A 23,821-nucleotide genomic window follows, 5' to 3' on the forward strand; every position below is an offset into this window, starting at 1 on the left:
CAGGGAACACACCACACTTTCTCTTGCGGGCGGTGAACAAGTGAAAACTGCGCACCTGCTGGGCGATGGCAAAGCTGATAGCCGACTACGTTCTTACGACAAGTAGTTCAAGTCAACCGGAATGGTTCCGCACTTCGTTGGGTTCCTTCAAATAACTTTCCTTTTCAAATCCATGCAAATGCAAGGATGGTTCTTTCGTAAACGCCACGACTGCTGCCATCGTCATTTTTATTCAGCCTGATCTACTTGCTATAAATAGAAACGGCATTTTTCAGGCATTAATAGGTTAGAATGCAAACTTACTGAGACGAGAAACAAGTATATACTAGTCTGCACAACAATTATGCTATGCGAATTCCATAAACATTAGGGGTACGATCCATCAGAACCGCTAATAGAATTTATTTTACTTTCGCTATATTACGGAAGAGCGGGTATAGAAGAGTACAACGGTTATGTCGTGAGATTTGCATAAACATTAGGGCTACGGGCCATAAGAACCCCTGAAATATATGTTACTCTCGCTTCATTAAGGAAGGGCAGGCTAGACGACACTTCTTAATGACCAAATTAGTTTGCATTCTGACCTATTACTGCATAAACATCCGTAGTCTAGCAGTAATACTCGAGGGCTATTCATTCAAATTTAGAATTCTTAAAGGTTAATTACAATTCCCTACTTAACCAACTCTTCCAAATGCACCTTTGAAATATCTGAAATTAGGATTTTGAATTTGTTTTCCTCCTTTTAGGCCTTAACTAAACTCAGTGGTCTCCCAGGCGAGTTGGCCGTGCGGTTAGGAGTGCGCAGCTGTGAGCTCGCAGCAGGGAGATAGTGGGTTCGAATCCCATTGTTGGCAGCCCTGAAGATGGTTTTTCCTGGTTTCTCATTTTCACACCAGGCTGTACCTTAATTAAGGCCACGGCCGCTTCCTTCCCATTCCTAGGCCTTCTCAGTCCCATCGTCGCCATAAGAACTATTTGTGTCGGTGCGACGTAAAGCTACTAGCAAAAAAATAAAAGAGTAAACTCAGTGGTGTAGTCAGGTTGGAATTTTCCCTTAGTGTTCTGTTCTTCAGTTGCGGCTCTATGTAAATTACTGACACACGAAAATTGTTCTAAATTTTATGTTGATCGACTAAGTTCGCCATGCGGTTAGGGTCACACAGCTGTGAGCTTGCATTCGTGAGATTGTGGTTCAAATCCTACTGTCGGCGGCCCTGAAGATGGTTTTCCGTGTTTTCCTATTTTCACACCAGGCAAATGCTGGGGCTGTACCTTAATTAAGGCCGTGGTCACTACCTTCCCTATTCTAACACTTTCCTATCCTCCCATGTGTTAATGTGCAGAAAAAATCCTTGGCCTACAAAGTGACTGCTGCTCAACTCGAATGCCTGCAGATTACGAAGAATCGCGTGGTCAGCGCTACGAATCCTCTGAACCGTTATTCTTGTGTTTGTATACTTCTTGGAATTTTATTTCGATATTTCTGGCCTAAAGGATTGTTTAACTACAAATTGCATGCCTGTATGTTAGTTATGATGTTACGGATATGTGAAATGGAATGGATTAATAAAGGCGAAGGATCTTAAAGGGCGTGAACATGCCACACTCGCTAAACTTACAAATCAATATGTTCAGAATGCAACACGAATTAGAAAGGAGGAAGAAATTGTATGGAGGAGTCCTTCAGTGTCATCGATGGGATGATATTTATAATAAGATCGGATGTGTTGTGGTAACGTACAGCAGTTCTGCTCACGGGTAAGGTCAAATGTTCGTTTCGGAGTTTTACGGGGATACTTTGCCAATCCACTCCGCTACGACTAACAACCTCGGACGTTTTCGCTTGTAATCTTTCGTATATTTGCCGTTAAGATCTTTCCTGTTATGGCAGCCCTTGTTGTTTTGTAAACAAATAAGGAACTTACTTACTTATCCATGTACAAGGGATAAGAAAAGAGAGACTCATACACACAAATTCATTTCAACGACAGGCTATTTGAGCGGTAACTAACATTTACATACACGTGTTAAAGACGTCCGTATTTCACTGCAGACGAAGTAGTAGTACCACCTCGTAATGTGTGTCCACTACACGCAAATTCATAATCATTTAGCGTGTGAGTTACAAACAAGCCTTGTATACCCATTGCCTTAATTGATGTGTTATTGTACAGTTACAACTCGGGTGACTTTATAGTCATACATTCAAGGATCGAACCAACGTTCTCAGATAGTAAACCATCACTGTGCCTTGTTGGGAGGAAACAATGAGCCGTAACTCTTGAACAGTGTAAAAGCAAAGCTGTCGTGCGCCAAATACCAGCGGACACATGCGAGAGTTTAGGAAAGTTAAGTCATAACTTTGTGTTCCTTATTGCAAGGGAAACTATACATTCTCTGGATTAATAATGACATTATTGATAGTGGAATAACGACCTTACTTAGTTGCTTTCATTTGATTACGGGAAGACGAAGAGAATATATATTACTACAGCAAAGGAAGTTTGATAGAGCTATCTAAGACTCACAATTTGAAACCTTTCTGGATCATTTAGCCCTTCAACTTTCGGCACAATTGAGGAAATTGCTTAATTTTACGTATTTCGTAATACGGGACCCCTACTTTGTTTGCTAAAAGTATTTTCAACATTAAGAAGATATCACACCAAAATAAAACTGAAGGAAAGGGAAAATAAGGTCCAACAACGTAAGACATAAGAACACAAATACACAACCACTGTCCGAGGTTTCGAATCCGGAATAGTCTTCCCTGCCCACGTATAAGTTTCATTTGGAAGCTGGGATGGAAACAGGGTAGTTTTCTGAATTTTATGAAGGTTAATATTTTACCTGATTTCCTGGCATGACGGAGTTTCTCATTCTTAGTAAACTGGTCTACCCATGCAGTCTCGAAGACTCTGCGATACTTTCAAATTTCAAAGGCTCACTGGTGTACATCTTTCGACACCCTAAAGCAGCAGCACTTCATGAGCACGCCAACAAATTTCAAATTGGATGTTACGGTTACACACAAGACACACTTCTTGCAATGAAGATTCTCATTGTGTTTCCTTCATCCGCATTCCGTTGTTGAATTGGCCAACGTAGAACGTACAGGTACAGTGGTGCTTCCTTCCAGCGCTGTGCAGTAACTTGGCATCCAATTTTGATGCGAGCTGTTTCCTTCACTTTAAAAATAAATATTTTCTGTCTGTAAGGAAGTGGACCTCACGACCTAGATCAGCACTCGGTATCGAGAGCTGCACCTATGAGTTGCAGTCATAAACGTATGAAGGTGCACCTGTAATGATATTCATGGCAGATGATGCGACAAGATTATTTACACAGGTTCTCCACGCTAATCAACCGTAGTTAATGTCACAATAAATAACTTTTCAAACACTTCCTGGATTTCTGATCCGTCTTCTTCATCTTTGAAAGTAGTCCCACATTCTGAAACTGAGTAATTACAAGAAATCATTTATTACCTTGTTGCAAAGAGCTGTGATTGTCTGACCTTAGTGGCTCAAAGGGTATGGTGTCTTCGTATGAGATATACCGCACATTATTGCCTGTATGTTTGTAATGTACAATTGACTTATTTGAGTGAGTATTTTGTACTGCTGTATAAAAACGATCTATTTAATTAAAAAAAATCGTGTTCCTTTTAAACTTGACAATGTTAGCTCATAATCTAACACAGATACTTACTGTATTGTTTAACTGGTTTCTGTACTCATTTACTTATGCATTAATTAACCTTTGTTTTTTCATATTTCTATACAATTCGAGGTAGTTTTTGTTTGTTTCTAATTTAAGGTAGGGTCGGCTCCATTTAGCTGGAACTATAGGGGATCTACTGTGTATATGCCATTTTCTTTAAATAGTAAAACAGCGCACTATATAGCGTTGTTCTTGTAGGGCATATCTTAGCTCGCTTGAAAGCTTAATATGGTATTCCCCCCAATGACAGCATCGAATTATTAACAGTTATACGTCAATTTATATATTTTTTATCGTTGACCTAGACTTGTTACCTACATCCTCTGCTGTTTGTCTGTTCGTCTATTTGTTTGTTAGATCATTAGTCCAGAGGCTGGTTAGATTCTCAAATACGAGAGGCGTAATATATTGTTTTACACTTTATTTTTGTACGTCCGGGTGTGGTTCACATTTCACTTTTGAAGTTGGTGACGTGTAACTAGTGTCTTGTTCCACCGTTTGGTTGCAGCACTCGCACAGGGGCCAACGAATGCGCTCGTCATAGCCAATTCATAACAACACTGCCAGTGTAGGAACAGACAGCATGGAAAGCAACCGTCAGGGACAGCGCTATACGACTTGGTTCCTATGGAAAGAAGGCGTGACCACTGCAGAAATCCATCGGCGCTTGGTGGCAGTCTGTGGAGAACATGCGCCGTCGCGGAAAAAACATTTATAACTGGATGGAAGGTTGGAATCAGTTCTGGAAGGAATGTGACAGTGTCAACACCAGCCAACATTGCCCGGGTGGAGCAGGGCATCCAAGGAAACAAATGCATCACATTTACAAAAATGGAGGCAGCCACGGAAATTAGCCGAAACACCCTGCAGCGGATCGTACACGGCCACTTACAGTTCGGAAAGGTGTCATCCACGTGGGTGCCTAGACTTTTGTCTGCAGACGTAAAACAGAGGCGTGTGGACGTGTGCAGAGAACTTTTGCAACGCCATGATCAAGATCCAGCCGACTTCATGGCTAGGCTTGTGATTGGTGATGAGACATGGCTCCATTACCATGAGCCACAAACGAAACAACAATCGATGCAATTGAAGCATAGGGGCAGTCCACCGCCAAAAAGTGTCTAACATGAAGAAACCTCAGATCTGGACACAGCTGTCAAGGCATGGGTACGCAGCACTCCGAAAGAATGGTTTCAGGAAGGTCTGGAGAGACTGACACATCGATGGCAAAAGTGCACAGAGTTACAAGGAGGTTATGTTGAGAAGGTGGACGTAACAAGTGATGTGTAATGTACTTCATTTGGGTAGAGAAAATAAAGTGTAAAACCATACAGTACGCCCTCCGTAGCACCACAACAGGTTATCCGGTTATAGGAAACCGTCAAAACCAATGGCTGCACCAAAACGAGGCATGCTAGGCAGTATGAGAAGTGAGGTAATTTTCCATTGCTTTCCTCATTGGGCCAGAAATTGCTGTTACGGAAAGGCATTTTAGACACTAATAACTTAGAATACAAAATAATGTATTTGAACAAGGCGCAAGTACCATCTAACCGCTCTACATGTATGTGTATAAGCTGCATACATTTTAGGGGTTTTGATAATTATGCAAATCTCACTGCAACGCCGTTACGCGGGCTAGGATACACTTACGCCTTGGCTAAATACGTTTGCATTCCTTCCCTACTCTGTATTAAAAATACCCCAGCTGCTTCCATACTGTCACAGATTGGGGAATCGGTGAAAACTATATATTTGATCAGGCCTGTACCTCCATGCGGATGTTTAGTGGGTATCCAAAATGCCACGACAGAAGCTGTTATCGAACCAGAAACCTCTGTCTTTTTGAGTGATTTGCCTTTGATTTCAGCAGAATTCTATGGCTTGGTTGATGCTATAGTAAATCCCCTGTAAGTACCTTTCATTAAGGGAATTTGAAGAGACTACTTGCTGTTCGCCCTGCTTCAGACGCACCACTTCCTCATTCCCTTATCTCTGATACCGAGCGCCATCTGTTGGTCGCAGCGGCGATAATCAATTCTCGATGTTGTCAGCTCAGCTCGGCTGGCGCCGACTCTTTGAGATAGGTAGTCAAAGGTCAGGCGCGAAGGTCGGCCTGTAACTTAGCAATCATCTAAGTCAATAGCAGGTGCTTATTAAACGAGTGTGGTCTTGACATAGCTTGGGGACAGACCGCCCCTTGGGGAGCTCACAATAAGTAACCATAAGTGAGGGCACTTGAGTGTGAAAACTGTCCGGCTCCATGACTAAATAGTTAGCGTGGTGGCCTTTGGTCACAGGGGTCCCGGATTCGATTCCCGGCAAGGTCGGGAATTTTAAACCTCATTGGTTAATTTTGCTGGCACGGGAACTGGGTGTATGTGTCGTCTTCATCATCATTTCATTTCAGTGTGAAAACTGCTTGTGTTAAGGGACACTTTGTTGGTTCATATATAAGGAAATATTTGTTCCTAGTCTATCAAACTTCACTCTCCTTTTAACATCATCATTGTTACTCGTTTTGCTCATTGCTGAGCGTTGAGACGTCATAGTTGCAGCCTTGACGAGGTAGGCCAGTGATCTTCTTCGCCTGATCTCACCATTTACTTGCTGTTATTCTCCGTGCTCTACTGCCTTCAACTTTGCCTTGCAAAGTGTTTTTTTTTTCAGTTCTCTCCTTCTCTTCTAAACATGTGACCGAGGAACTGGAGGTAACACTCACTCAGTCACACGGGTAGATAGACGTTTCTTGATGCTCAGTTCGTTCAGAATGAAAACATTGGTTCTTCTTTCCGTCCAGGGTACACGTAGCATTCTCCGCCAACACCATATATCAAAGGCATCAATTCAACTTTTGTTTCAAGCATTCACGGTCCAGGTCTCACAGCCGAACAAAAAGAGTGAGAACACTAGTGATTCTACCAAGCCCGTCTTCGTAGCTTTTGATATTGACCGGTTCTGTCAGATCTTAGTGAGTTTAGCCATTGCAGCACGACCTGGAACAATACGCCTTTTGATCCCTGTTTCACAGCTTCCTGTATCATTGATTACTGACCCCAAGTACACAAATTCCTTTACTATCTCCACGTCCTTTAGACATAGACGAGGGAAAAATACATGCCTATTATCAACTGTTTTCTCCTTAGCTCATCAACACGGACGCAAAGAGTAACAAATCACATTTAATAATTCAAAATTCCGACACAACTTAAGTTTTTTTTTTTTTTTACGGAAGGTATTACCTAATGCTTTTTGCGTTAGTTCATAACTAGACCCCGGACATTTAGGCTGTGATAGGTTAGAGTGCAAACTAATTAGGTTGTAGGAAGTGTCGACTAGCCCGGTCTTCAGTAATGAAGCAAGAGTAACATAATTTGTAGGTGTTCTATTACGCAGTACCCCTAATGTTTATGCAAATCTCATAGCAGAAATGTTGTGCACTAGTGACAACAATGAAGATTTACAAGTGCGTCCAAAAATTAATCTTACCCTTTTAAAATGAGCTCTCAGAAAGAAAATATCCCCCGCCCCTCAAACATCTGGGGGTCGTAAGTGCCGTAATACGGTACTTACTTTTTTCAAATCTCCCTTGTACATTTTAGACAATTAATGAAGTGAACTGAGTTTGATTATGGTTCACTTATGAGGAAAGTTTTAAAAACTCACTTTCCGAAATTTAATGTTAGCTGTCAGATGAACGATATAGAAAGGCATCGTATGCCTTTCAGCGTTCAGTCTGCAAGCCTCTGTGAATTTACTAAACGTCGCCACAATCCTCGATTTGCAACTAATGGTGTGGCCTCATTTAGTTCTATACCTCTTATCTTTAAATCGTTAGAAACCGAGTCTAACCATCGTCGTCTTGGTCTCCCTCTACTTCTCCTACCCTCCATAGCAGAGTCCATTATTCTCCTAGGTAACCTGTCCTCCTCCATTCGCCTCACATGACCCCACCACCGAAGCCGGTTTATGCGTACAGCTTCATCCATCGAGTTCATTCCTAAATTAGCCTTTATCTCCTCATTCCGAGTACCCTCCTGCCATTGTTCCCACCTGTTTGTACCAGCAATCATTCTTGCCACTTTCATGTCTGTTACTTCTAACTTATGAATAAGATATCCTGAGTCCACTCAGCTTCCCATACCGTAAAGTAACGCTGGTCTGAAAACAGACGGTGTAAACATAGTTTCTTCTGAGAGCTGACTTCCTTCTTACAGAATACTGCTGATCCCAACTGCGAGCTCACTGCATTAGCTTTACTACACCTTGATTCAATCTCACTTACTATATTACCATCCTGGGAAAACACACAACCTAAATACTTGAAATTATCGACCTGTTCTAGCTTTGTATCACCGATCTGACATTCAATTCTGTTGAATTTCTTACCTACTGACATCAATTTAGTCTTTGAGAGGCTAATTTTCATACCATACTCATTGCACCTATTTTGAAGTTCCGCGATATTAGACTGTAGGCTTTCGGCATAATCTGCCATTAAGACCAAGTCGTCAGCATAGGCCAGACTGCTTACTACATTTCCACCTACCTGAATCCCTCCCTGCCATTTTATACCTTTCAGCAGATGATCCAACTTTCATTTCTTCGATGATATAATTACTGCTTCTTCCGACCGTCCATGATATTCGCAACATCCACAGACAACTCCACATCTCGGATCCGATGATGCGTTTCTCGTATTTTTCCTGCGCTGCCTGTGTTTCTGAGACTGGAAAGACAAGTGAATCGACTAAAATGTCCGTTTATCAAGCATCAAAACGTTCTCAGATTATTTCTGACAAATTAGATCATTTTTTTAGTTTTTTACTAAAAAGGATGTCTAATATAAAAGGAACGTTGGGCTGATACCGAAAAAAAAAGGGTTTTGAAAGTCATAAGATTGCCAGCACTAATTAGAATCGCATTCATTCTTATTTATTGCGCATGGAAGGGCTATAATAATTTTACACCATGATGATGGCGATAATGATGATGACCTAATGAGTAGAACTACAAACCGATGTCGCAGGCCTAATGAGTGGAATTAAGAAACTTACTCACGTCCGATAATAACAAGTTATAGAGCTGATGAGAGACGAGATAAACACGACACCCTAATGTGTCTGCGACATGCACTACACCGCTGTGTCACGGATGTCCTGCCGAAATGAAGCGAACTGTCGCCTTGATGACTGACACTCATACCTTTGAGGTTGAGAGGGTACTCGTTTAGTGACCTCAAAATGATCTCCCGCCCGGTCATTTGTGTGAAGTAGCAACTTGAGTCTCCCTTTATTATGAAGCCAAATCCTGGTATATTAGGGACTTCATGCATCAACATATGCCCTAGAATATATCTTTAGTTTGAGAACTGTTCGTCGGTTACTAAAACATGAAAGTTTTGATGTTGTAAACATTTCGTATCAGACACAATAGGGGAGTCCATAATACGAAAAACGTAGAATTAAGAAATTTCCTATTTTGTGCCGAAAGTTGAAGGGTTAACGGCTCCGGAAAGGTTTCAAATTGTGAGTCTTTGATCAAGCTACAAAGCCAAATTTCAAAAATCACTGCCGGCCTAAATGCAGTTACAGAAAAAATAGCTTGTTTCTTTACTCGTTTTCCTTTTTATTCAATTCCTAGCCAAATTAACTTATTTACATAATTATTTCTGTAATTTGTTACTTCGTTCAATACCCTAAGCGTTATTTTTGAAAAATGTCCGTACCGAATGTAGATATTATTGACTCACACGAGCGCTCGTAGTGATAGAAGAAAAAGCAAACTGCTAATCTAATCGACCGGATAACGATGATTATGAAAATGATTGAAGGTTTATAACATTTAGGAATAAGTAAAGAATATATTCTCATATGTTATTATATTTTATTTACCCAAAGTTTGTAGCTCATATCCCTACGATGTTTTGAACACTGAGTTGCTTGCCTGAAGATTTTTCTTCCTTATGACTTTTGCGACTTCAAAGTCTGTTTTATTATGTTCCGTGTGAGTAATTGTATTGTCCAGAATCATTCCTAACGCCTTCAAATGACGAGTTGACACTCTATTTTACACCCCCCTTTTTAGTAATGAGTTCAAATACATTCATACTTTAGTTCCTTTGGAGAAAGTAATGTTGTGTTGAACGTCTACATTTGTGCCCATTTGTGTTGTGGCTGCTACCATTGTACAGCCTCTGTTATAGAGACTTGCTGATCCAGAAATACTCCGTAATTTTTTTTTGCATAGTCGAGCTCAGAAGCCTAATGAGTCATTCAGAAAACAGTGTCTGTAGAGCAGCATTCCTTTCGTATTCATATTACTTTCAATTAGGGAACAAGCTAGGAGTAAACACTTTCCGCATATTTCAAGAAATTGACGATATGATATCTCCAAAGCATCAAGAACTGTGCAGAGAAACCAAAGTACCAGCATTTCTGGAACTATTGTACTAGGCATATGAGCAAGAGATTTGAGTCACAATTTATTGTTTTACGCATTTCACAGTTTCTAACCTCATTACTTAAGGTGTGTTAAATTTATTTGGCTACAAAGTCTTGAACTGTCAATCAAAGATGGATGTCCGTTACATTTAAGAAAATATGAATTCAATCTGTTTATTATTCATTATTTAGAAACTACTCTTGACAGAAAGGCTTCAAGCTCTACTGATGTAAAATTATTCGTAACTCATGGCCTTGAAAATGCTTTTAGAATTAAGAAGTAAATTATTGACAATAAAATTCAAGCCCATACTGGTTTATACCTGGCCAAAACCGGAAGAGAAGAAACATTAACAACTCCAGAAAGTAAAGAATATATTCTCATATAGCTGTAATCTTCATCTTATTCTTTTTCAAATGGTTAAAAGATGAACAGATCTGTACATTTTGCTCTCATTATTTGTAGATTGTTTTGTGATTGGACAGTTTGGCAGAAATACATACAGTTTGAGTTTGTATGTGAATAAATTAATTCTTGATTTAAAGTAAATTCATTCATCTAATTGTATTACAAAATTGAATCATAATAAACGTCTCTGGAGACTTACAGTAAAACTGTACTCATTAACATTTTAAAACATATTTCGAAGTAATTTTGATGACGTTGCAGTCCATAAGAAACATCAGGAGGTAGTGTTTTAAAATGTATGCTTTCAAATACGGGGAAATATTTTCTGAAGGACAAGACATTTCCTTGCCTGCACACAGATATCGTGTACGTCCTTAGAAAGTCTTTTCTAAAGCTGATTAGCGGTGGGAGTCATTGTGAGGAATGAATCATGAACAATAACTAGTGCAGAAAGGAGTCTAAAGGCCTTTGCAATGTAATGTTGCTGGAAAGTTCTGATGGTGAGATTAACATATCGGATCACTGAAGGAGAGATAGTGACGAGAAAGGATAATTTTGCGAAACTGACCTGGAGAATTAGATTGGGTTGATAGAACACATGTGGAGACGTCTAGAACTCGTTTACTTAGCGTTGAAAGGAAGTATGTTGGAATGAAGCAGCTGGAGACTTCAACGATGGAGTACAAAGGTAACATGTGTTGTCGAGGATTAAAACTGTGGAGCAAGAGGGACTGACATTTTACGGCTACACTATGACACATTTTAGGGTATGGTATCAAGGTTGTTAGTGTAAGCGTAGGTTTCAAATGTTGCCCAGCTGCTTGGATGAATGATTAGCTTACTGGTCTTCGGTTCAAAGGGTTCTGAGTTCGATTTCTGGTCAGTTCGGAGATCATAACTGCGTTTGGTTAACCCTACAGCCGAAGGACTGATTATTATAAAGCATATCACATACTCAACATTATAGGAACACAAGACAACGAATACATCCCTCCACATAACGTTGCCATCAGGAAGGGCAGCCGATCGTAAAACTGGTATTAATCCACACACACACACACACACACACACACACACACACACACACATGGGTTGTGTAGCTCAGAGGGTAGAGCACCCACCCTCGGTGCCAAGTTAGCAGGTTCGATCCTGGCTTATTCGGATGATATTTGAACTTGTATGAATACATCAGCCTCGTGTCGTTAGATTTGTTGGCACGTCAAAGAACTCCTATAGGAAAAAATTCCCGGCAACCCCGCGTCTCTGAAGAGTGTAAAATAGTTATGGGGACGTAAACTACGTAACATGTTTTATGATGTTGGGAAAATTGATCGGGGAAGAATGCAAATAAGAAATAAAGAAATACCGAACTCATTTACTTAGTTTTAATGGGAAGTGTTTCGGGATGAAGAAGATGGAGACATCAACGGTGGTGTATAAAAGGAAATCACTTCAGGTAACACAGAATAAGAAAACAATTGATAAATTTTAGGATTAAATGTTCCGGCGGGTGAAAACATAGAATGATGTGAAAACCTGATTAATGTAAACATTGGTTGCAAGAGTTGTGGACATATTAAGAGACTAAGCAGCACCTGTAACTCCTCCAGATTTGACTTCAGAGTCTGAAGTCTGATCACTGCTCCTAACAACAGTGAACAGTCCTGGAATAACCTAACTCTGATCATCCTCTCTGCCACATTTGATCTGTTCCGTATTACATCAATTAGCGTGTATCCAGACCCCAGACGTACATTTCCTTTGGCTTGCTCCACACTTTCTTCCATCCCCCTTCCCTCCTCCCGCCTTCCACTTTAACAAATTTTCTTTCATGGAGCGAAAGAGCACTACGACTTTTGGACGATTTTCACCCTATTCCATCCAGCTGAACCACGCTCGACATGTGAGTCCTGCAGAACATAAACTCGAAATGCTCCTCTAACACGTAAAAACTTTATCATTTGGCAAATTATTTGAGTTAGAAAGAAAATAAATACGGGTACATTTGTACAAAATTCAATTCTAAATCCTGTATGTATGCTCTTTTTTATTTATGCTACAAACAGTTTACAATGTGACGACCAGCCAACTACTGAACAAGCAACCCAGATGTGAGGAATATGATGGTTTGCGCGTGTATACCGCGCGGATGAGAAGAGGATGCTGTATAGACCTTTTTGGCACGGTGAACAACATAATGGAAAGTTGAAAAGACAGCACACAAGAATATGTGGGTGAAACAGAACGAGTTTTACCTGACCTGAGAGACATAAGGCTTATTATAACTCAAGCCAGTCTCACTGGAGACAGAAAAACCTGGAGAAGAGCGATTAATGACGTCCGAAAACCAGAGGTACCGGCTTCGGAGACGGTGGCCAACTACCATAATGTGCACAACTCCTGCAACCTATATTTCATCCAGCCGGAATATTTTACCCTCAAATTTACAAGATTTAAACACTATTGAATGTTAGTCTTCACTGACGTTCTTATTCTGTATTACCTGAAATGAGTTACTTTCATACACCATCGTTGAAGTCTCCAGCTGCTCCATCCCGAAATATGTCCCACTAAGACTAAATAATCTGTCTTCATCTAGGAACAAAAAGAAGAAGAAGAAGGAAAATAAGGGTTTACGCATTATTTCGTCTTTATCGGATAAAGCATGAGTCAGAGCACAGAAAGTTGTTTTTCCTAGAAAACTACTAGAGCTGACGAAAAAGAGCAAACGAATTTTCTTTGTAGAAAAGTATATTATGTCTACACATGGTGGGTTGCAAGTTAAGAAATATTAGCAGTTCAAGAAGCCTACTTCGAGGGTTCGACACATACACAGTTTCCGTCTTGCTGTACGTTTTCTAAAACTACCTGATCCTCTGTCAAGGTAGCATGATTTCTTATATAGCCTATATTAAACTCTATAATGGTGTCTAACTCATTGGCTGAATGGTCAGCGTTCCGACCTTAGGTTCAGAGGGTCCTGGGTTCGATTCCCGGCTGGGTCGGAGATTTTAATCGCCTGTGATTACTTCTTCCGGCCCGGGGACTGAGTGTTTGTGTTTGCCCCAACACTTTCCTCTTCATATTCAGACAACACTGTGCACTACCAACCACCACAGAAACACGCAATAGTGATCACATCCCACAGGGTGGTCAAATCCAGATATGTGTGACACAGTTCGCACCCGCGACCCCACAGATGTGGGAAAAGCGGTAGAAAAAGAAGAATTAAACTCTATAATGATGAAAAATTTACTGAATTTATTTGAATGGTTCATGTGATTATCGTCCGTATACAAACTCACACAATTCCTGTTTTTATAACACTAGAATGGATTAGTTCTTGATACTGTTGCATAGATGTTGCAACATGCTAGTCAGTCAATGGATCGCGCAGACAGACAAGAACTTAACCTGGACATTAAATCGATAGCTCATAATTCTCTCGTCTATTGGGAGTAGACGTGCATAACTACGTTATCAGAAACACTGTGTGTCAGCAGTAATGTACGTAATTGTCCACTGCAGGAAAATCTGGAGCAATAAATCTGTTGAAGGATACACAAGACCATCCCCTCCCATTGTCAACCCACGCCGTTTGTAATTACTGCTTGTCCCCCAGCAGTCAGAACACAAATTAATGAATATTTATGAGTAGATTTGAATCATTCATCACAGCGGTTAGGTGCGCAGGGCAAGGCAAGGCAGGGTATAGTGTTCTGTATCCTGTTCCTGTATACATGTTCGGAACTCATAAAGGAACAACAGACGTGCTATAGAAATTATTATTACCGTGTGCATCATGATGATCACATATATATAACCAACAAAAATTACTGAAAGAGGCGCAGAAATTAATCCATGCAATGACCACCTCTTCCGCTTTGTAAGAAGTGTAACCCATCAGGAAATATCCTTTCCACACATTCCTCTACAATATGATGGACTGTCTGGACTGCACTACAGTCACGCAAATTGCACTTGCAGAAACCCACTTCTGCTTCAGATGATTGCAGATGCTTTGATCAGCATGGTGTTAGTCTGTCTCAGTTGATGGGAAGCGGTTACTTCAGCATTTAAATTGATGATTAGTTAATGGTTATATGGATTTACCTTCTGTCATTCTCATGACCACACCATGTTTGTTTGTATGGAACCCACTTCCCAGCAGATATGTTGCTTATTCATATGGTTATCTTCTGGACCTTACTCGCTTCAGAAGTAAAGAACGAATATCTGCACGTAGAGCGATGGAATAATCTTCTAAGACTTTGCACCGCTCTTTAAGAGGCACTGCCTTGCTGCAGAGTGGAGGAAGATGTCAAAATAACTAGAATCCAGTTCAGTAGAGGAGATTTTATCATATGAATGACAGTCCTTGTGAATACATTTAATTGCACGAGTGCTCCAGATACAAACTACGCAATAGAACGGGTTATCTACCTTCAGGAGCTTTCAATGTAAACCATAAAATGGCTATACGCAACAACTAAAAGTCGGAGAAATTTCCGAGTGTTGCAAGGGCTGCAGACTAACCAGGAACTCAATTTGCTGCAGGCTCTGGTGTGAATGCTGCTTAGCCGAACAGGTGAACTGTACTTCGCTACGAAATCGCAAGTGTTGCTCCACGAAGTACCGGTTTATCTTCTCCCCAATTTGTGCCTGACAGTTTCCTGGCAAGGTTTACTCATGACTGTAGTGGTAGGGTGGGGTATAATATTAACAGCTGCTTAGAGTGTCCGGACATGAGTTGACCTGATTAATTGCTTATCGAGATCATACAACAGATCAGAGAGAAATAATATCGGAAGGAAATTGCTTGTTTACCCAAAGTACTGTTGGGTCATATAAGGAAATGTCATACCGTAGTTATCAGTCTACTGTGATCTGTGTCATTGCGTGGCTGCACTCGTGTCCGTCAGTGGCGGGAGTGTTCGCGTGGAGTGGAGACACGCTGTTCTGGTATTCTACGAGTAAATGTGAGAAAACTCGATCTATTCAGGTTAAGTGATCGTTGGATTATGTGGCTATTACTCTCAGTGTGAATTCAAGGTTCATGTTACGAGACAATATTTCTTAATATTTACTCTTACCTCTGACTGAAACATCAGTCAATCATAAGAACAGTGACGTAATGTAATATCACCATGGTTACATACCTTGACTAGTTACATATGGAATTTGGATGTAAGTCTCGTGGTGCTGCCACAGTGCTTTGAGGAAAAAAAATTGAATCGATATTGCGGAAAACTTCTTAATACATGCTACTGGAAAAATAAGTCAAGTTCTTTAAGGCAAACCGGACTTCATTCCATCAGAAGGACGCACCAGGGAATGTGCGGAATCCTGGTAAAATATTTATCAAATGTTTCGTCAAACACAAGGAATTTCTGCAGAACAAAAGATGTATCATTTATCTAGGAAAAATGTACAATTGTCTTACATTACACAAACATTCCTTTTCAAAACATACAAGAACATACCGTAAGCATTAAATATGAAAGGATTGTTCAACACTTATCAACGCTCACATTTTTACATGTAGTGTTTATTTTTTGTCACTTTCAAAAGGCGGTCCTATAACTTATAAAAGAACTTAAGATTTAAGAGGACTAGGAATTTTAGGAACTGGTCTATAGGAGTCGTGTCTTAATTTTGCACAAAACTTCCTGTGTACTTTAATCATGCATTCCGCTCTTAAGTGCTGATAACAATGATTTTTGCTTAATATTTCTTCAGCTCATAAATATCTGACATTAATCTCTGATATTCTAGAATTCTTTAATAGCGACAAAGTGGTATAGGATTTCATTCGGAAACCGAAGTAATGATTCTAAAGTGATGTTTGTTGAGCAATTATTTTAACCAAAAAAATTGGCTGAGTTTTATAGAATCAATCTAATGGAAAGAGAATTTCAATCAGACATCGTCAAAACTTTAGCTGTATCTGCTTTGTTGTTAAGCTACTCGTTGGCAGCTTGAGATAAAGATCGAAAGGAATGGAAACTGGTAGTTGTTTTAATTTCATTTGTGGGTTTTGTAATCGATGTTGCAATGATTATACAACTCCCCAATATTCTGGTATGTAATACAATTTTTACGGACAACAATGTTCAGCATTGACACAATTTGCTAACGTTACTTGACTGTCTTAATTCCTTCCATTTTAAGTAGCGTATCGGACCAGGAGATTTCTCCCGCGAATCCTGTTTGCCGCTAGGTTTTCATTCTTCAGCAGAATATTCTTTGGAAATGTTCGGTTCTACTGTAGTTGTTGCATGGATTTCCTATTCTTCCGTGCTCACCCGAAAGTATCGACTTCAATGCAGTTTTGGAGGCCCTTTTGTTATACGTCTTGCGAACATGTCCTCAAATCGCGGTCTTTAAGCTGTAGGATTTATTCATTCGTTATGTGGTCTCGGTAGCTTATTTTTAGGATTCGTTTGGGATGCAGGAGAAGGATGTGTATTGTTTCTAATTCCTTAACTCTTAAATGTATAATTTCTGATTTTGACATTTAAAAATTATTTTTTAATAAATTCGCTGGAATATTTGTAGCAAGAGAAAACACATATCAATATTCCAAGTGGGTTGTTTAGAGTGCAAATAATTTTTTGATGTTCATTTCATTTCGCAATCTGTATGGTACTTGATACAATGTATACCGTACATAAACAAGCGGTCTTTCCCTTTTCTTTTAATTTTATCGCTACAGATTATTTGGATACATCGTGTGCGATTATTCACTAACAAAATTGTAGATGAACGCACGATCTGGAGAGGAAATATGCTAATTTAGTCACTCAAGGGTAGCGCTGGATAATTGTGTAGAAGTTTTTTCTTTGTTGGCATACTTAACATTTTGTGCAAAAGCAAATGTGAACTCTCTGATTCTAAAAAACTTACATCGCTATCGTTTGGTATTTCACTCCAGAGCCAGTTTTCAGTTCAGCTCTGAGTCCTCAAAGATAAGGCTTATGGTGAGAAAATACTGTAAATCCATGGTGGAGCAAACCAAAGGACAACCAACGTCAAAGATATTCTATTAAGGTCATGAAGCACACGGGAAGCATGCACTAGTTCATGAAATTCCCTCCTGGGACACCCACACAGTTTTCTGATAGCTTGTAGAAGTTAAGCCACACTATGTGTAGAGCACTGAAGGAGAAATGTACGTTAAATGCGTATAAGTGGAAGTAGAAAATGTCAGTGAAATCGCCACATAAGCTATTTCCTTGCACATGTTTATAAATATAAAGATTTGAATTTCTATTATGGAATTTTCTATGAAAAATATGTCAAGCATGCGTTGTAAGTTTGAATCTAATTATATGGAAATCAGGGGAGGATACAGATACGTATGCTTGCTGGTAGAAAGGTTGTATAACTTGCAGGAGTTTCAAGGTTTGAACAGTGTCCTTACAAAGCAAGTACTGGTAGGTATCATGTTCTAGTTCACTCACTGTCTGTGAGTTACATTTTCCTCCTGTGCGTTTTTCATGTCGGTGGGCAGTAAAAGTCCGTTTTACTCTCTTGTAATGCGTGGTAGAGGAGTAGCAGGTGAACAAGAACCCATTACACATGTCGAGATCTAGCAGCGCATGTTTCGTAACGGAGCAGGTAATTGCTGATGGCAATCTCCAGAGTTACTGACTGTAGTATACCGGGTGGAGACCTATGAGTGCCAAGGAATCTTGTCCACACTGACGGTGATACGAATGTTGGTGCACTTCTCAGAGACCTCAACGAGCGTGTAGCAGACGAACTCTAGGTCCCATACTGCGGATTGTAAAGACGGTTTAATAAGACGAAATTTACTGATCTTTTGTGGTTTCAATACTGTTCTTCTAATAGAATTTAATCATTTTGTCCAGAAAATTCTCATTTTTGTAGACCTGTCATGAAAATCAGTTTTATTAAAATATACAAATTTTGAAACTGATGTATGATATTACGGTTCACCTTCAAGTCATTTCACGTTTATGGCCTACGCCTCGAATTGTTTAAATGATTAAAGTAATATTTAAATCATACCTGGTGTTACTAGTTATCATTTATAGTGTACATTTGAACACCAGCAGACAATAATTATAGCACTCAATCCCTGTCAATCGTAGCATTAAGATATCTGAAATACTTACGCTGTGTTTAAGAGGTTGTACGTGATTGGTTTTGTAGCACACTACTTGTGATGGAATATTTTGTAAAATTTGGGTGAATTTCTGAGTTACTGTGTTGTTATTATATTACGCTATACACGAAAAGTATATATTTTAAGTTATTTTCTGGAAATTTCGAATTAATTTCTTTGCAACTGCTTTCAATAGATATGTTACACTACTTGAATACCATTCTTAATTATCAGCTTTTTTCTTCTTGTTTTAATGTAATTCTTTTCTGTTATTCTTTTGTTATCGTGACATAGTTTCGATATGACTTCTTATAATATTTCTTTTTGTGTTTTCGAATTTTCAAAACAGGTAAATACTGGAGCTGTACCTTAATTAAGACCACGGCCGCTTAGTTCCCACTTTCATCTCCCATCGTCCTCGTCGGCGCGACGCAAAGCACATTGAAAAAGGAAATATATTAAAATGTTTTTTATGGAATGAATTGCATTTATAATGTTAGCATGATGTTATTTATGTTTTAATTTCCGGCTTGCTACTGGAAGCAAGGTTTATCACTGGGATATCTCCCAATTGCAATGCAGACAAACCGCAGCGGGTGACGTCACAGTTCTGATGGCAGCCATCAAGCTGTCCGCTGTCCATAGAGGTTGAGCAGTGTGAAAGGGTTGGAATCACAGAGCGCTTGCTGCCAGAACAGTGACAGTCCTGCGCTGAACAAAAATACAGGAGTACGTTTCTATTAAAATCAACATACGTGAAGGGAAAATAAATTTAAATAATATTCTGTTAAAATAAATAATTGGTGAAGTGCGACTTCACCTAATTACCCCTCAATAGCCGCGCCTTCAAACTGTTGTTGCAGAAGGTAAATTTCTTGCGGTGTGCGCTGTAGATCCATCTCTTCTGGTGGCATTCAGCACTATTTAATGTTCAGAGGTTCTTGTTTGTAATTTTCATCCTGTTTGTTTACTGTGCCCGGGTGTAGAAAACCAAGAATAACGACCGAGAGGATCAGTCGTGCTGACCACACGACACCTCATAATCTGCAGGCTTTCGGGCTGAGCAGCGGTCGCTTGTTAGGCCATGGCCTTTCGGGGCTGTTCCGCATGGGGTTTGGTTTTGGTTTTTTACTGTGCTTACAATGATTCTCACTACTTACACGTGTCTCGTTTCGACCATGTGAAATAAGAGAACTCATAGTTCGCTTGTTATTTACACCATCCATCCTATTAAAAAGAAACGACTTTTCCCTTTGAGAAAATCGAAGGATGATAAATATATCTTCCGGTCAAGGCCATCCATCAATGCTGCTAATTCAGATGGCAACCAGCCATAAGACATAGCAGCGCGGTTGCTAGGTAACATAACCTTACATCACTACTTGCACGGTTGCTATGGTTACACTTCCGTCACACACTTTGTGACATTACGTTACACACATTTTTGGTGACTCTCAGCCATAAGACATATTTATGTTAATACCGACCAAGCAGTAGTTGGAAATGAGGACATGTTGAAGAAGACATGGAATGTCTTTCTTCCAGTTACTTTATCTTTGTACTCCCGTTGCCTGTCTTATTTTTCTTGCCCCAGTTGGCAGTTAACACACCCACTACCGCATCTGAGATCGTAAAGCCGGGTAATGGATGTTGTTATAAGCTACCTTTCTCGGAACTGCCGTAAACTTGATGATCAACAGAACTTTGTATAACACAGTGCCAAGTCCCGTTTGCTATCCGTTCTAGGAAGAGCCGTCCCATTTGTGGGCTGCAAGAAGCTAACTTGAGGGTGGCTTCGCCTTGTTCTTTCTGTTGCCAGTTCAGAATTCCTTCGTCCGAATACATTTTATAATTTAAGGTAGGTTTTACTGTAGGTTCACTGGGGATGAGTAGTAGATTATCGGTCTCCTCATCCAAATATCATGGCAGATGAATTGGAACTTCGAAGGATAGAAAAATATCCATTTGGAAATGTCTGCCGTACTCTATCGGCGTGTAAAAAATCTCTAATGACACATTAGGTTTTTAACCGGCAACATAAATTAAAACACACCTCTAGATTGACCAACAGAGATCCGGTTCACTCTGCTGTCTGGTAGAATAAAACGTAACGACGAAATTGACCTGCAGGCGGCCTAAACTGTGACAGAGCAAAATGTCTGCACTCGACAGATGAGGCTATATTATTATTATTATTATTACTATTATTATTACAGCTCGGATTTTTAGGCATATACTCTAGACCGCACAACGGTTTTACTATGAGATTTGCATAAACATTAGGGGTGCGGTCAATCGTAACGCCTGGAATTATGTTACTCTTGCTACTTTATGGGAAAACGGGTTGCATTATACTTCCTACTAACCAAATTAGTCTGCATTCTAACCTATTACTGCCTAAAAATCCGAGGTCTGTATATTATTATTATTATTATTATTATTATTATTATTATTATTATTATTATTATTATTATTATTATTATTATTATTATTATTAACCTGGTATTAAGAGCCATAGTGCAATATTCATTACCTTCATTTTAATGAACCAAACGAAGAAACTTGCCTTCCTGTATTTGCATGCGCATTTGAGCACGAAGAAGTACAATAAAACAATGTAATTCCTGATTAATGAGTCGAACCGAATGTATCCGCTCAAGGGTAACCGATTAATAACGAACTGTCCAGTCATCTTTGTTCCCTTTTTTTCTCTCTCCGCAATACCAAGAAATAACAGCCACTTCATCGTGATGGGAACAAAGCTCCTGTTAAACTCTGATTTCTCCTTTACTTCCTCCTGCTGATACACTTCCAGGAATACTGCCTTCTGTGCTGTATTCTCTCGTCAAGAAAAGGTCTTCCCACAAGAAGGACCCGCTTGAGGGACCTCGAGAATAATTAGTGACTTTTAAAAGGAATGTCGGATGACTGAAAAAAGGATATCAGGTAGTAAATGGAATAGAACAGAATTAAACACTCCTTTCCCCTCTTTCTGGAACTGAGGAGAGAACTCAAATTATTCTGATGAATGTGTGTTGTAAGGGTAATTATTACAACCCTCATTTATGCCCGTTATTACACTTTTTTTTACACATTTTAAAATCCACCTCTGTAGTGTAACGGTTAGGGCTGTTAGATGCCGTCCTCGGGTGCTCGTATTTTCGATTTTCAGCACTGCTAAAAATTTAAGATCACCAGGAGGGCTGGCATGTGGGTAAATAGATAGCCTACATACAGCTCGTCTTCACTGGGGGTTCTGCCTGAGGAGGGCTGCACCAATTTGGGTACACGACCTGAATTTACATTTTCATTACACTTTTAAAAATCTAAATATTAAACGAGTTTACTAAAAACAGTTTTGACAAATAAGTCCGCCCGTTAGTCTGGACCGAATTGCTTGATTTTTGTTTTATTCCCTCCGTAATTACCTGTCGGTGAATCACCAGACACTGATTGGTCTCTAAGTTCAGCCAACTTTGAGTAATCATAAAATCAAATCACTAAATGATCACTGCAATAATTACAGGGGCAGGCTTACCCTAACCCGCAATACATTTTGTATTTAGCAGGTTGCTAAGCGACTAACACTTTCATTAATATTCTGATCCTTAGTAATGTCATTGTATGCAACCATCTTTGTTTACTACCTGTCAAGCCAGAGAGTATACACATCACGGAAGAATACTATTCTCCGCTACATTCTCTTTGATTCTCTAACATTTCACAGGTTCCAAGTACATTCAACAAATAGCAGAGCGTTCGTAATAATTTAATTGATGCTAAGAGACAAGCGTCTACGTACAAACAGACCCCATCATGGCATACGTTTTAGACATCATCTGGGAACATCTATCGAAGTATAACCTATCTGCACTAGAAAGAGTTAATGCCATGTATCTTTTAAAAAAGTTCTCTGCCTCGCAAAAAACGCTCCTTCAAGACTAACCTATGAACACACAAGGTAACCCTTCTATATACGTAAAATAATTTCGATTAAAAATACCATAAAGCGAATATATGGATAGAATTTTACCAAACAGACGGCATTATGGGATCAGAATGGATGAATTGTGACTGCGAACTGCGGCATACAATAACACACTTCTTATTAAATGTTCATAAAGCCATTGAAGAGGGCAGACAAAATGACTACGACAAGTTACCTCACCTATTTATAACGACTGGTGCGGATCAGCACGGCCTCTAGTTTATTATATTTTTATCAATTCGTAGATGTTAAACTGCTGAATTATATTCTAAGACTAGTATATATCCTGTCTTTTGCAGTTTACATTAGGGCAGATTGTATCTTTAACAGATAGGAATTTATCTTCTACTTTCGTTTCGGCTTCTGTAAGACCACTGGCTGCTTTGTCGTTGTTTGGGCTTTCTTGTTCTCCTCCCGAAACATCTTCATCCTCTCTCTCTCCTCTTCTGTTATTGAGCTGATATTTTCCTCTTCTCTTGTCTCCCCCACTGGTGCTTCTCTTTTCTGTTCCTGTACCTTTCTCTGGCATATTGGTTGGTGTATATTGACATCTCCAGTTCTCTGTGCCTTCCACCTTGATACCCATCTCAGTCCAGAGAACGCACTCAGTTCCGGTCATTCCTTTCGTCCTACCCGTTGTCTCCCTTACTATTCTTGTCCACCCTAATCACATGTTCAGCTCTTTTGAGTCTTATTTCTTCGGGGATCGTCCTAATGTTTCGGTAGAGTTCGTCCCTTGATCTCCGTTCCCGTCTGTTAGTGTCTGTTTTATCATTATAATTACTGTTTATATTTACTGTTTATCCCAGGTATTTTTGTGGTCATTTTCTCATGGCCAGAATTTTAATATGGGATCCAACAAATAAAAGAAATTAAATAAATAACTTAGCAAGTAGGAAGGTATACCAGTTATCTGTCATATTAAACAATAATAGTAGAGGAGAGTTTAAGCGTTTAAAAACAATACTTCGTATTTCACCTACTAGGTGTATGCAAAGTGTTTTACGGTTTCACCAAGAGATGGTGCCAGCGAACAGTACGCAGCGTATGAATTTGACACGTACGTCAGTTTCTTCGTCTGACAATAACCTACCAACACACACAAGTTCAGTGTGCCAAAC

This window comes from Anabrus simplex, chromosome 14 (genome assembly GCF_040414725.1).
Source record: "Anabrus simplex isolate iqAnaSimp1 chromosome 14, ASM4041472v1, whole genome shotgun sequence".
Classification (NCBI taxonomy): Eukaryota; Metazoa; Arthropoda; class Insecta; order Orthoptera; family Tettigoniidae; genus Anabrus; species Anabrus simplex.